Here is a 13,263-nt window from a genome sequence, read left to right on the forward strand (position 1 = left end):
TTTCCCAGGTTGGTTTAGGTGGTTGGGAGGTGCAGACATCGAAGCAAAAGAGGATTTCTGCCGAGGTCAGCAACAGTGGGTGCTAGGTAGCTTCAAAGGCAGAAAGGCGAATGCTTTGTAGTTATGGGAAGAAAGGCTCCCCGCAGAGGGAAATGGGGTCTACTCCTAGTCAGTTTCTCCCACATGAACCCCTTAATCACTGGAGAGGCTGAGTAGAGAGGAGCTGTCCAGGTTGCATTTAATTAAAAAGTACATTTAAAGAATATCAAATCTCTCAGACAGAAAAAAAAAAAAAAAGTTCAAAGTCTACCAGAACTGCTAAGCTGTGGAATTACTGCAGATAAAGCAGGATGAATGGCACACAGCCTGCTTCCCTGCAATCAAGACAGTGCCTGTGGTGGGCGAGAAGCGTATAAAGGGCAAGTCACATGGACCCAGGGTCAGGAGCACAGGGAGAGGCGGGAGGTGGTGACCGAGACCTGGAAGGAAGGAACCAGCCCCGCGGACATCTGGGTGCAGAGTCAGAGAGTCAAACTCTGGAGACAGAGGTGGGCAAAGGAGGCCACAGGAGCTCAGCCAAGTGACGGCAGGAGCCTGGGGGTTGGGAGGAAGAGAACTGAATTTAGAATCCAGTGGAGATACCCTGGGGCTCCCAGTGGGAAGCAAGTTACGCAGCTTCTCCGAGCCTTACCTTCCTGATTTGTAAAATGATGCCCGTTTCACGGGGCCATTAAAAACAGGAGTATACATTTGACACTCTCACTTTCGACATATGTTTGTATGTGTACACGATGCACATCCGACAGCGTGTGGCACACAGGACGTGCTTCGGAACTCGAGGCCGTGGCACCACGGTGAAGGGGAGACCGAGGCCCTCGGTCCCTGCTCTGCCCCAGGGTTTCCCGTCTCTCTGCCAGGACGGCCTCCCCGCAGATGCTCTGAAGGCCTGTGCGCCCTGGATGTGAGGCTGCGGGGGGCTGGACCTCGAGGGAAGGCCCGCAGCCCTGCTCGCGGCCTGGGAGGAGCGAGCCCGCCTGCAGGCTTGGGGCCCACACGTCCCCACACGCCTCCTCAGGAAGGTCTCCACAGCTCATTCAAAACACAGCCCCTTTCTTTCAAAAAAAGAGCCTATGCCCTGAAAGTGGAATTTTCCAGAACATCTGAGAAAGTAAATCCCTTGCTTGGGCTTCCTCTGTCAGAACCGTCATCTTGCCCGTCCTGCTTCCTAGGCGAGCGCTACCGGCCATGCGCCTCAGGGGATCTTCGTGGCCAAACCGGCGCGGAGCCGGGTGTTGCCCTGGCCGCCCAGAAAATAACGAGTTCAAAGGCCACCTCCACCGGCAGATGCTGAGGCACATCTGCCTGGAGACACACAAACGTGCAAGACGAGCCAGCCACACGGGCACACGTATTCAACCAGAGGCGATCCCGTTCCGGGAAAGATGGGGCGACGACAAAGGCCACGGCCCCCAAGACTCCAAAGAACCTCGGCTCTCCAGTTCCTGGTGGGTCCAGATCTACAGGGTTCTCACCTAGGTCAAAAGAGGGTCCCGTCCAGAAGCAGCAGCTAATGGGGCCTCCAGGACCTTTCGAAACCTCCAAATCTTACTGCTCCAAAACAAGTGGTCTAAAACGTGTAGGAACAAACGAGAAAAATAAGGTTGAGAACACACACGGGAGTAAAAGGCCTTAGGAAAGCTCTGAGTGCTGAGCTACAGGTTCCTCGGTGTTTTTTGAAAGCTTTCTTCGACATCCAATAATGAAAATATTTATTGGTTGCGTTGACCAGATGACATAACAATTACAGACATGCTTTAAAATGCAGGCAACTGGCTATCTGGGCGGAGCGAGAAGTGACCCGTCTAGAGCCAGGGCCCCGGGTGCCGGGCTCCTCTGGCACCTTTGGGGCCAGCTCTCACCTCACTGCAGTGTCCCGATTTGTAGGGAGATCGGTCCACCTTCTGGAATAAGGAGGAGCGGGTGTGTTATTCATCTTTGCACGAAGCAAAGTGCCTGGGCTGTAAGAGCCCTTCTGTGCGCGCTGGTTGAAGGAAGAATTAAGTCGTGTCCAAACAGAGCACGGCTGGTTATTATCATCAGCTCTTTATCGCTGCAGGATGATAACCACCGTAGCAAAAGTACCTCTTATTTCCAGGCACCGCGCGAGCGTGGGGAATACAAGAGCTAACGGCACGGGGTCAGAGGTCAGCGACGTCAAGGAGGTCTGGGTTTAGCAGAGGAAGAGAGTCACGTCAGAAGAACAAGCAGCTGGTGGTGGGGTCAGGAGGGCCGAGGGGAGGGACGCGGCAGGGTGCAGGGTAGGGAGCGCTGCGAGACTGATTCTTCCAGGGGAACTAGGAAGGGCTTGAGCCCGGCCCTTGGAAGATGGACAGTATTCACCAGGCAGAGGAGGGAAGGAAAGGCATTCCAGGAACAGGAAAAAAAAGAAAGTGGAAACCGAGTTGGCTTGTTTGGAAAACTGTCAAGTGGTTCTTGAAGGCTGAGGGGAAACTGGGGCCTGGGGGTGACCCCAGAGGAGGCTGTCAGGGGAGGGGGGCCATGCTACCACGTTTGGACTTTATCCAGTAGGGAATGGAGAGCCACTGAAGGCCCTTGAGGAGGAAAGTGGTGACGGAGACCGTGCGGGGCTGTGGCGGGTGTTGGGGAAGAAGAGGGGCCGACGGCAGCTGGGTGTGTGCACGGAAGCTCTCCTGGCTTCTGGCTCGAGTGGTTTGGGTGGATGGCGGAGCAGCTCGTAAGAGTGAAAGCTCAGGAGCAAGAACGGGTTGGGGTGATGATGTGGGCGTGTGAAGCTGGCGGACAAGGAGGCCTGGGGGTGTCCACGTGGGCAGGGGCACTGGCCGGTCGGCGGCACGGGAGCTCGGGGATGAGCACGGAAGACAGGACTTGGAGGGGCCACAGGCGGCTGAGTCTTAAAGGGCAGCCGCAGGAAGTGCACATGGACGGGTTAACTGGCGGTCGGGGCAGTGGAAGAAGGAGGAGAAAGACGTGATGACAGTAAGGAAAGGGAGGCTGTTCCTTCCAAATGAACGGGAGTTCTCACGCGGACAATCAAGGCTGCTTCTGCTCAGTTTTTGAAGATGAATCTTTGAGCTTCCCTCCTAGGACAATTACTAAGGAAGGCGGAGCTACATATAAGTAAAAATCCTGACCTTCCCCAAGAAGCGTTTCACTGTGCCACGGAGCACACTAATAGACACTGCAGAGCTCGAGCCACTCTTTTGTTCAGTTCTGTAGCTCAGCTTCTGCAAACAGGCTGCCTAGGGCCATTCTCAACCGCTTTCTGGCAATAAAAAACACAATTTAATTGGTCAGTCTCTGATGATTCTTGACCTTGTTCCATGCACAGCAAGGTACATTCGTGCCCTTTTGGGGGATGGGTGAAAACAGCTCCAAGACATTTTACTTAAAGAAAATCAAGTGGCTTTTCTTTTCTTTCTTTTTTTTTTTTTAAATAAATAAATTTTAAAAAAAAAGAAGAAGAAAGCTCTACTGCTTTCTGCTCTCCCACTTATTAGTGTGGTGACATCGTTGGCATGTTACTAACCTCAAAATGTGCCTCATTTTCCTCATCTGTAACGTGGGGATAATGGCACCGCCTCACCTACTCAAACTCATCACTGAGTGCCCCAAAGTGATTATTAACATTGAGACCCAACTTAATTACTTAGTTCATATAACACAGCCAGAAGAGACAAGTTATATTATAGCATCACCGGGTTCATAATAATATATAAGTAAATATCAGAGCCACACCAGGGAGCACAAAAAGTTAGATTCATCGTTTCTGACAACTGCATAGCGACTTTGAGTTTGTTCATTATTCCCGGCATCACAAATCTGAAATACAATTTTGCTCCTCAATTACAAGCAAATACTCTGAAAAGTGATTAGGTAGCTTTAAAAAAAATCATCATTATTCATTTAAGATAGAATATCTTAAAAATCTTTGCCAAGCAAGATATTAGCTTTACCTTTATAAATCTCTGCATAAAATGAAAAACAAATGAAGGCATACAAATTTCATTTTGTTCTGTGTTTTTAAATACCGTCCTTTGTTTCCCTTAAAAGGTTTTTATCTATTCATTCAAAAGTATTCTGAAGCTCTACTGCCCATTTAAGACAGAATGAAAGTTTTAGAGCATCTGAACTAAGCACTGTCTTGACTGAACCGAAGCAGGAACTCAATCAGGGCCCTCGTGGGCCTCCCAGCCATGCCTTTGCACAGATAAGGAACCTCATCTTTGTTGGTCATCACGCCTGCTATGTCTAAATGCACCCACTTAGGATAGTCACAACCTCTTTCCGAAATGCTGCAGCCATGCATGCCCCTGCAGATCTGTATTTTCCAATGTTATTAACATCAGCAAGTTGGCAACCTACAATCTGTGTTGTGTAACGTTCAAAGAGAGGCATCCTCCAGACACGGTCTCCCGTTTCAATGCTGGCCTCAAATAGTTTGTTCCACAGCCAGGAAGAATTGGTAAAGACCCCAGTGGCACCGGACCCCAAAGCTGCATCCATGGCACCTGTCAGGGTGGCGGCACTGATGATGACCTTTGGGTTAAAAGTGTGCGCGGAGCGGAGTACATGGGCCAGGATGAGTCTCCCCTCAGCATCAGTGTTATACACCGGTACGGCCTTCCCGTTCTTGGCTCTAACAACATCCCCAGGCTTGCTGGCCTTCCCGCTGGGCATGTTTTCACAAAAAGAGGCCAAACCTACAATGCTGATGGGGCAGGTCGAGCTCGGCAGCAGACACGATGGCTGAACAGATAGTGGCGGCTCCTCCCATGTCGGCCCTCATGAGGCCCATGTCTGCAGCAAACTTGATGGAGATGCCACCACTGTCAAAGGTAATAATCTCCTTCCCAACAAACACCAAGGGAGGTTCACTTGCATTGCGGCTGCCTTTGTAGTGAATTTCCGGGAAGACTGGAGGCTCTTCGGACCCTTTGGCCACACGGAGGAATGATCCCATTTCCTGTTCCTCAATCCAAGGCTTGGGTCTGATGTGGACGTCTGTTTTACTACTAGCACTTTTGAGATTCTTCTCAGTAATTCCGGAAAATCTGGTTGGTGTCCTCTCACTGGTGGGCGTCTCCATCAAGTGGCACGCCAGGTCCTGCCCAGAAGCAAAGAGGACTCCCCTTTGCCAGGCCTCCTGATACCCACTTCCATGGAGCTTCACTGACACGGCCACCTTCTTTTTCTGCTTCAGATCGTCATACTCATAGAGCCCAAGCACCACGCCTTGCGCATGGGCGTCTCCGCAGGGGTCCACCTCCACGGACGGGATCTCTGGGTCCTGAACCTGTCTGCACCCCGCTGCAACAGCGGCTCTGATGTTTTCTTTGCCTTCGTGCCAGTTTTCCTGTTCGTCAACTCTGGCCGTCTTTTTGCCGAGGCCAACCACCACCATGCAGGAGAAGTCCTCATGCAGACCATAAAAGCTTTGGGTTTTGCCTTCCTTCAGGGGTGGTCCAGATATGTTCAAGATTTCTCTCAGCTTTCCAGACACCCATTTATTAAAATTCTCTCCTGCGCTTGTAAACTGGGGCACATCATCTTCTTTTTCTTTGCCACAGATTCCTAAAACAAGGCCCTTCGTCTCGTCTGCGGCGGCTGGGCCGGGTCCCCAGAAGCGCTTTCCGCTCAGCTGTCGGACGGGCGACTCTCGCCGCAGCTGGAAGAGGCAGCAAGAACATCCTTTCGGCTCAGCCCAGCGGCACCGCTCTCCACCGAGCACGTGGCGCGAGGAGGGCGAGTGCGCGCCTGGGAGCCCGGCTTTCGTGCGGGGGGCGGGGCGGGGGGTGGTGGTCGGGCTCAAGTGGCTTTTCCACTCATCAGTTGCTTTTGCAACCCTTCGGAGTCTGTCATCTTTCTCGGCATTATTAAAACGGCCTGGCAAAGGGATTAAGTGCTCTCCTGCCTGCAAAAGCATCTCAACAGGTGTGTCGCTTGCCACCATGGGAGCTGGCGTCTTGATAGCTCACATCCTGTAGAGCTGAACCCTCCAGGGCACATACGTTTTTAGAGACTAGGAGATATATGTGTGTGTGTGTGTGTGTGTGTTTATATATTATATATATAATCTCCAAGAACTCATAGAAATTATTATTATTTTTGTTGTTGTTAACATGTGCTACAGTAAAGGGTGTATAGGCAACAGGCAAACCAGGTCATTCCCTCAGACTCCAAGCGGTGAGTTTCTCAAGGCAGAACCTGGGCAATTTTAAGACGTACTTTATTGTGAAAACTGAAATAAACAGCATGAAATTTCTCCTGATTGGAAAAATCTTGTTCACTAAATAGAAAGTTCCTCCCACCTTTCACTTTCCCCAAACTCACTTTTTGGTTTCTGCCCACCCAGCTCCTGAACAGGTGAAGCAGGCATGTAAATTTTTCTGCGTTAATAATCCCTTGTGTGTGGAGCTGCCGAAGAAGACTCTCCTGTCCTTCTAAAGGCTGTGTCCTCAATCGCTCGTTAGCGAGAACCCGCTCACAGCCGCGAAGGCGCCGGGCAGTGCCACTGGAAGAGCCCAGTCACAGAAGGCCCGCTGCCCTCCCAGGAGAGTCTGCACCGGCCGACTCGCTTCTTGTTTACTGTACAACAGTGGGAGGGAAAGAAAAATGGGAGGGAATACAGCCGTGTACCCCATTTACAATTTTATCTTTCCGTGTACTTCCATTTTTATCTCAATACACTTCTGGACTTTTCTATTGACAAGAGAGGATAAATAAAATAATGTGACAGCTTGACAAACAATCCAGCAGTTTCTTTTCTTCTCATTTATCACATGTTTGAAAACTTGCACATTTGGAAATCAACGGAATGTTACAAAGAAGGTATTTTCATCGGCAGAGAAAAATGAAGGTGATAAAAGGCAACTCTGCAGCAGGCTTATTCGTTTATTTATTTATTGGTAAAACACAGAACAGGAGTGTGGATTTAGGAACTGCATGGTTGGACCCTGGAGTGATCCAAATATACAGAGACAACAGCTTTCCATTTAAGCATATAAATGCATAACCTACCGTTTAATGCAAAAGAACCAAAACCAACAGAGACACTGGGACCATATGTAGTTTGGGTGGGATAGAGAAGTAAGAGGGTATTCTTCAGGAAATTAGGTCAATTTTCCAAATGGCTTACTGAAATCATTGAGAAGGTACCTAGGCACAATAGCAGATCACTTTAAGCTTCAGCGAGAAATGCCCTTAAATAACTTTGCCAAACATGCCAACCTGGGCGTGGAGCCCAAGCCCACCGGGGCAACTGATGCCCTTCTGAGGCTATTAGCAAGGACAATGGGGCACTGCAGGACCCCTTGGCAGGGGCCTCTGAAGCCTTGGTCCCTTCCATCCGCAGCTGGAGGAGGTCCAAGGAAAAAGGTTTTCTCAAAGTTCCCATGAGACACAAAGGATTTAGAGGTTGGTAGATCTGCAGGAAGAACACCACTGCCTTGAGCAACCTCGAGCAGAGAAATCAAAACCACATCTGGTTTCTTTAGTGACCATAAAGCCGTCATTTGGAGGACCGGAGCCACACTGACGGGGGCCTCTGCCTCCGCAGGCTGGGGGCCCCTCTGACAATGGCGAGCCCACCCCTCCCAGCCGTGCCCTTCCCCTCGCTCCGAGCTCCACTGGACCCTCCACTTACTATGCTTGTTTGGTTTGTGTCTGTCTCTCTCCACAGGAAGAAGACCAGGAGCACAGGCACTTCCGTCTGTTCTGTTTTAGCCGTTCTCTCGAGGCCTACAACAGTGCCTCGTGCACAGCAGGTATCCAGTAAGTATCTGTTGATTGAACACGGAGAGAAGGGCCTGGGTTCCTGTGCTTCACCTGCCGCGTGGCAGGCGCTCTCTGAAACATCCCAGCCGCCCTCCTCTGGCCTGAGCGCCTCCGCCTGCAACAACTTTCCCCATTCCTACACCCCGCCTGCACTGCAGGCTGCTGAAGTCCACCCATCCATCGGGGCCAGGGAGCATGCCGCCTCCTCCAGGAAGGCTTCCCAGGCCCTCAGTGAAAGTGCCCTTCCCTCTCGGTACCTGCTGCATGCATTTTAATAACATGAAATTTACCAGTTTAACCATTTTTAAGTGCACAGTACTGTGGCATCAATTTACACAGCTGTGCAACCATCACCAGTATCCCTTTCCAGAATTCATCTCCCCAAACTGAGACTGTCCCCATTAGACACCTGCTCCTCATTCCTTTCTCCCCACCCCCTCCCCCTCTCCTGCTTTCTGTCTCTGTGAGTTTGACTCCAGGTACCTCACGTAAATGGAACCATACAGTACTTGTTCTTTCATGACTGGCTTATTTCATGGAGCATAATGCCTTCAAGGTTCACATATGTGGTAACATGTATCAGAATTTCATTCTTTTTTAAGGCTGAATAACGGTCCACTGTATGGACAGACCACATTTCGTTTATCCATTCACCTGCTGATAGACACTTAGGTTGTTGCTTCCGCCTTTTGGCTGTTGTGAATAATGCTGTTATGACCATGGGTGTGTGAGTATCTGTTCAAGTCTCTGTTTTCAGTTCTTTTGGGTATATATCCAGAAGTAGAACTGCTGAATCATATGGTAATTCTGTGTTTAAGTTTTTTATTTTTTTGCGGTACGCGGGCCTCTCACTGTTGTGGCCTCTCCCGTTGCGGAGCACAGGCTCTGGACGCGCAGGCTCAGCAGCCATGGCTCACGGGCCCAGCCGCTCCGCGGCATGTGGGATCTTCCCGGACTGGGGTACGAACCCGTGTCCCCTGCATCGGCAGGCGGACTCTCAACCACTGCGCCACCAGGGAAGCCCCTGCGTTTAAGTTTTTAAGGACACATCATACCATTTTCCACAATGGCTGTGCAATTATACATTCCCACCAGCAAGGCAAAAAAGAGTTCCAATTTCTCCACATCCTCACCAACACTTGTTGTTTTCTCTTTGTTTAGATTTTCTTCCAACTAGCCGTGCTAATGGGTGGGAGTGGTGTATCATTTGATTTGATTTCCCTACTGATTAGTGAAGTACAGCATTTTCCCAGGTGCTTAATTAGCCATTTGCATATCATCTTGGGAGAAACATCTATTCCAGTCCTTTGCTCAGTTTTTAAATCAGGTTGTTTGCTTGGTTGTTGAGTTGCAGGAGTTCTTTATATTTTCTGAACATTAATCCCTTATCAGGTGTAGGATTTACAAGTACTTCCCCCTATTCCATGGGTTGCCTTTTCACTCTGTTGCTAGTGTCCTTTGATGCGCAAAAGTGTTTAATTTTGATGAAGTCCAATTCATCTATTTTTTCTTTGCCTGTGATTTTGGTGTCATATCTAACAAATCACTGACAAATCCAATGTCATCAAGCTTTCCCCCCTATGTCTTCTTCAAGGAGTTTGACAGTTCTAGGTCTTAGCTGTAGGTCCTTTGACCCACTCTGACCCTGGACCTGGGGTATGCGGTGTAAGGCACGCAGTGCACTTTTCACTCCTGGTTAGTATCGCTCCAGAACTGGTGTTGCCCATGCCCTGCTCACAGTCTCTGTCACTTGCCGCTTACTTACAAACCCACAACTTTCTGAAAACACCTGCCAGTTCCTATCTGAGGTCATTCTCTGGCCAGGGGTATGATTGGCCTACAAGGGTGAGGTGGAGACATAAGCCTGCATGTCTGGACGTTAATGTCCCTGGAAGTCGTTCTCAAGGAATAAAGCATGGGAGCTGATGAATAAATCCTTGCACTTTTTCCCTCAGTTAGCGACACTACAGTGGTTTCTATCCAGTCTCCCTGAGGCTCCTGGGGGACCCAGGCCAGATGTTCACTGAGGGGCTGGGCTGACTCACTGATGCACGTGCACTGGTGTCTTTCCCTCCTCTGTCTCCGTTGCCCACTCCTTTGCCCGTACTTCCTGGGATCACCTCTAAATAAACGCCTGCACCCACATTTTCACTGAACTCATACGCTCTGCTTCTGGGGGAAAGTGAGACAAACCCTGGTCTCCTTCAGATGAGGGCACCTGTACAAGCGCATATCTGCCCCATCCACTGTAATCTCCTTAGGGTGTGTGATTCTTAGTCTTCAGAGCCTCTGGCAAACAGTCAGTGCCTAACAGATGCTTGCCAAATCGAATAAATCTAATTTTACAGTTTCCAAGTAGACATCAGTATCTGTTCCTAAAATAATCAAATCTCTTCCCAAGACAAGAGTTTTGCATGTAAGTTTCTGGAGAGTAGCACAGCCCTGCTCCTGAGACATGTTTATGACCCTCCGTCAGGCTCAAATCCTGCTGAAAATCAGATTGCCTTTACATAGCATGAATCACAAGCAGAATCTGTACCTAGAAAAGTGTCTCATAGATAAAACCAAGAACAAAGAAATGCAATCCCGAGTCCCTGGAGAAAACAGAAAATTATCTTAACAAATGCTGTGAGCACATGAGAGAAAGAAAAAAGAAAAAAAGGAGATAAATAAGAAAGGGGGTCACAGTATGTTAAGCAGAATATATCAGGAAAACCACAGTTGTGCCCCCCTCCTTAAAATACAATAAAGATCTTTAGAAAACCGGACTAAACTGAAGTTATTTTCCTTGCTACAGATACCATTGTTCAATTCACAGACTAGAAATTATGGCAATTGAAGCTCAAGGTAAATTCATGGTCTAGTTATAAAGATGCCTGCTTGGGAAGCCATACCGCAGGTGAACACTCCCACGGCTGTTACTTTTGGAAGACTTTGTTTGACTGGAACAACATAAAATTGAAAGCTTTGTATTTTACAGCTCCCCCAGCCATGTGAAAACACAAAGAGCTGAGGAGCCAATATTTTGAGAAACAGGTTTCTCAATGTTTCAGCTCCTTCCCAGAAGGGGCACCCCACAGACCGACAGATGACCTTCTTTTTATTTTTTCATGTAAGACTGATATCCTAAATAAAACCAGAGGCTCTCAAATGAGAAATCCAAGACCAATAAAACCTCTCACTTACATATTTAGTGTTTCATAAAACTGAAATGCCGAAAGGTGGTTATACCCAGAACTGAAGAAATATTTTATCGATCGTGTGGTATTTTCTTCTGTATTCCCACCTTAAATGCAAATGTTCATACAAATATATTGATGAACACTTCCTCTGCTGTGTTTTTAGGTAATCAATTTCTTATTTATTTCCTCTTAGAAGAGAGCAAACTCTGAGGCAGGAAATCTTGCAGGTACCCTGAGCAGCACAGAGCAACTGAGAGCACTACGTGTTCCAAACCAATAAACGGTAAGTAAACAACCTGATGGATAACCGTGCTCACCAGCCATATTCATTTCAAGCTAATTCTAGGAATAGAACTGTATTCTGTTTCCTAACATTAGGATCACGGAGCATTTCTCTCTGGGAGATGGAGTGAGGACTTTACCCCAGCTCATCTCTAGGTGGGCCAGGCAGGGCTGTATCTCTACCAACATGGTGGGCCTGACTGCTCCCAATGCACCAGCGCAGGTTCTGGGCTCGGCCTATTTGGAGATTCATCATTCTGAGTGGAGAGCGCTGGCCCCAAGAAGAATAAATAACCAGGCTAGGGACGTGCAGCTAGAGAGCAGCGCCACACACAATCTGAGCGCACAGGTGAGACAGGAGTCGGGGTCTTGGCTTGTTCCCTGGTCTAACTCTGTCTCCCTCTCTCTCCTGCTCGTGCGTGCGCTCTCTCTCCCCTATCTCTGGAAATTAGGTGGGTCATTGCCCTTGATGGGGAGCACAGCAAACAAGACCACAGATTGAGCCGGGGCACAGGGAGGCTTTGATAGTGACGGATGAGAGCTCGTAACTGTGGAGGAATTTCCCCTTCTGTTTTCCCATCTCTTTTCTTTTTGTTAGCGTTGCTATATCAGAATTACCCTTGCGTGTCACAACAGAGGTACAAACAAATCAGGAAATCTTAAGAGAAGAAAATATTTCTTTTCCTGTCTGCCCTAGCTTCCTTTCAATGAATAAAGTCAGTCCGGGCTTCCCTGGTGGCGCAGTGGTTGAGAGTCCGCCTGCTGACGCAGGGGACGCGGGTTTGTGCCCCGGTCCGGGAAGATCCCACATGCCACGGAGCGGCTGGGCCTGTGAGCCATGGCCGCTAAGCCTGCCTGTCCGGAGCCTGTGCTCCACAACGGGAGAGGCCACAGCAGTGAGAGGCCCGCATACCGCAAAAAAAAAAAAAAAAAAAAAAAGTCAGTCCCACAGTGCAAGAATAGAGTCCTCAGCGAGAACAAGACGTTTTCTGATATGATCCAAGGATCTATTTAAACCAACTGCTCCCCTACTCAATCTGCTAGGAAGCAAGTTTTTTTTTTTTTTTTAAATGTCAACACAATCTCATTTATATTTTGGTCTAAAATCAACACCAACAATAAATCTAAGGTTGATGACAGAAAGAGGGAGAGTATATAAAGAGCAGAAGCTGTGTATATAAAGAATTAAGCCTACAAAACACAGCTAAGATCCCGCTTAAGATATATACTTAAAATTAGTTATTGCAGGTGTTATGAGAGGGGAGTGTGCTGCTGGTAGAAACATAAGACGTCTGTTCTCATAACCTGGAAGGCAGGTGAATAAAAAATAAACTCCTAATCCCATCTATGTGATTGTTCAAATATATGAAGAAAGAAGCTGGTCATTGTGGGCCTATTTAAAACGTGGGAGGTTGATGATTACTCAGCAGATCTGGACAGTGCAAACTATCAATTCAAACAAATAAGCACTAAGCGTGTTTCACACACTTAGCAATCTGTTGTAGTTTTAAAGCAGCGTGGGCACTCAGCTTTCTGCGTGACAGCATGAATAACAGATTTATAGAGAATTTGTAGGAAATCCAAAAGTAATTATGGCAAATCTTTAAACAACAGGCACTTCCACCAAACCTCTCCCAAAGCTTCCAATGAGAGGATCCATCTATTTATTTAAAAATCTACCTTAGTGTCTGTTCAGTCCATGGAACTACTCATTTACTGGCAGTGAAATGCCCCCACAAGCTTGCACAGAGGAGGAGACAGAGTGGAACTGGAGCTAGGACAGTGCTCTCTTTAACCAGCATGGGATCAATCAGCACACAGACGTGGGGTGGAGCTCACCGAGGAAGGCAGAGGGGGGCTTAAGGAACTCAGAATCCACCCCACACGCTTGGATAGAGGCAAGAATCTGCCCCCAAATTACTCCCTCCCAAAGTGGGAGCTGCCTTTGGTTGAGTCCTTTAAAAGTCTCTCAGATGACAGGGCT

At 48.5% G+C, this 13,263-nt stretch overlaps 1 protein-coding gene and 1 pseudogene across 2 annotated transcripts in view; both read right to left on the reverse strand.

Annotated features, from left to right (window-relative positions):
- Positions 1-13,263, reverse strand: part of SDK1 (sidekick cell adhesion molecule 1) — a gene marked incomplete at its 5' end in the record, with an annotated part of 846,211 nt that overhangs the window by 243,788 nt on the left and 589,160 nt on the right. The window lies entirely within an intron of this gene.
- Positions 4,172-5,729, reverse strand: LOC309817528 (cytosol aminopeptidase-like; annotated as a pseudogene). Its single transcript has one exon. The product of its transcript is annotated as a cytosol aminopeptidase-like (transcript).

The sequence above is a fragment of the Mesoplodon mirus genome (assembly GCF_964341445.2).
Source record: "Mesoplodon mirus genome assembly, chromosome: 15".
Classification (NCBI taxonomy): domain Eukaryota; kingdom Metazoa; phylum Chordata; class Mammalia; order Artiodactyla; family Ziphiidae; genus Mesoplodon; species Mesoplodon mirus.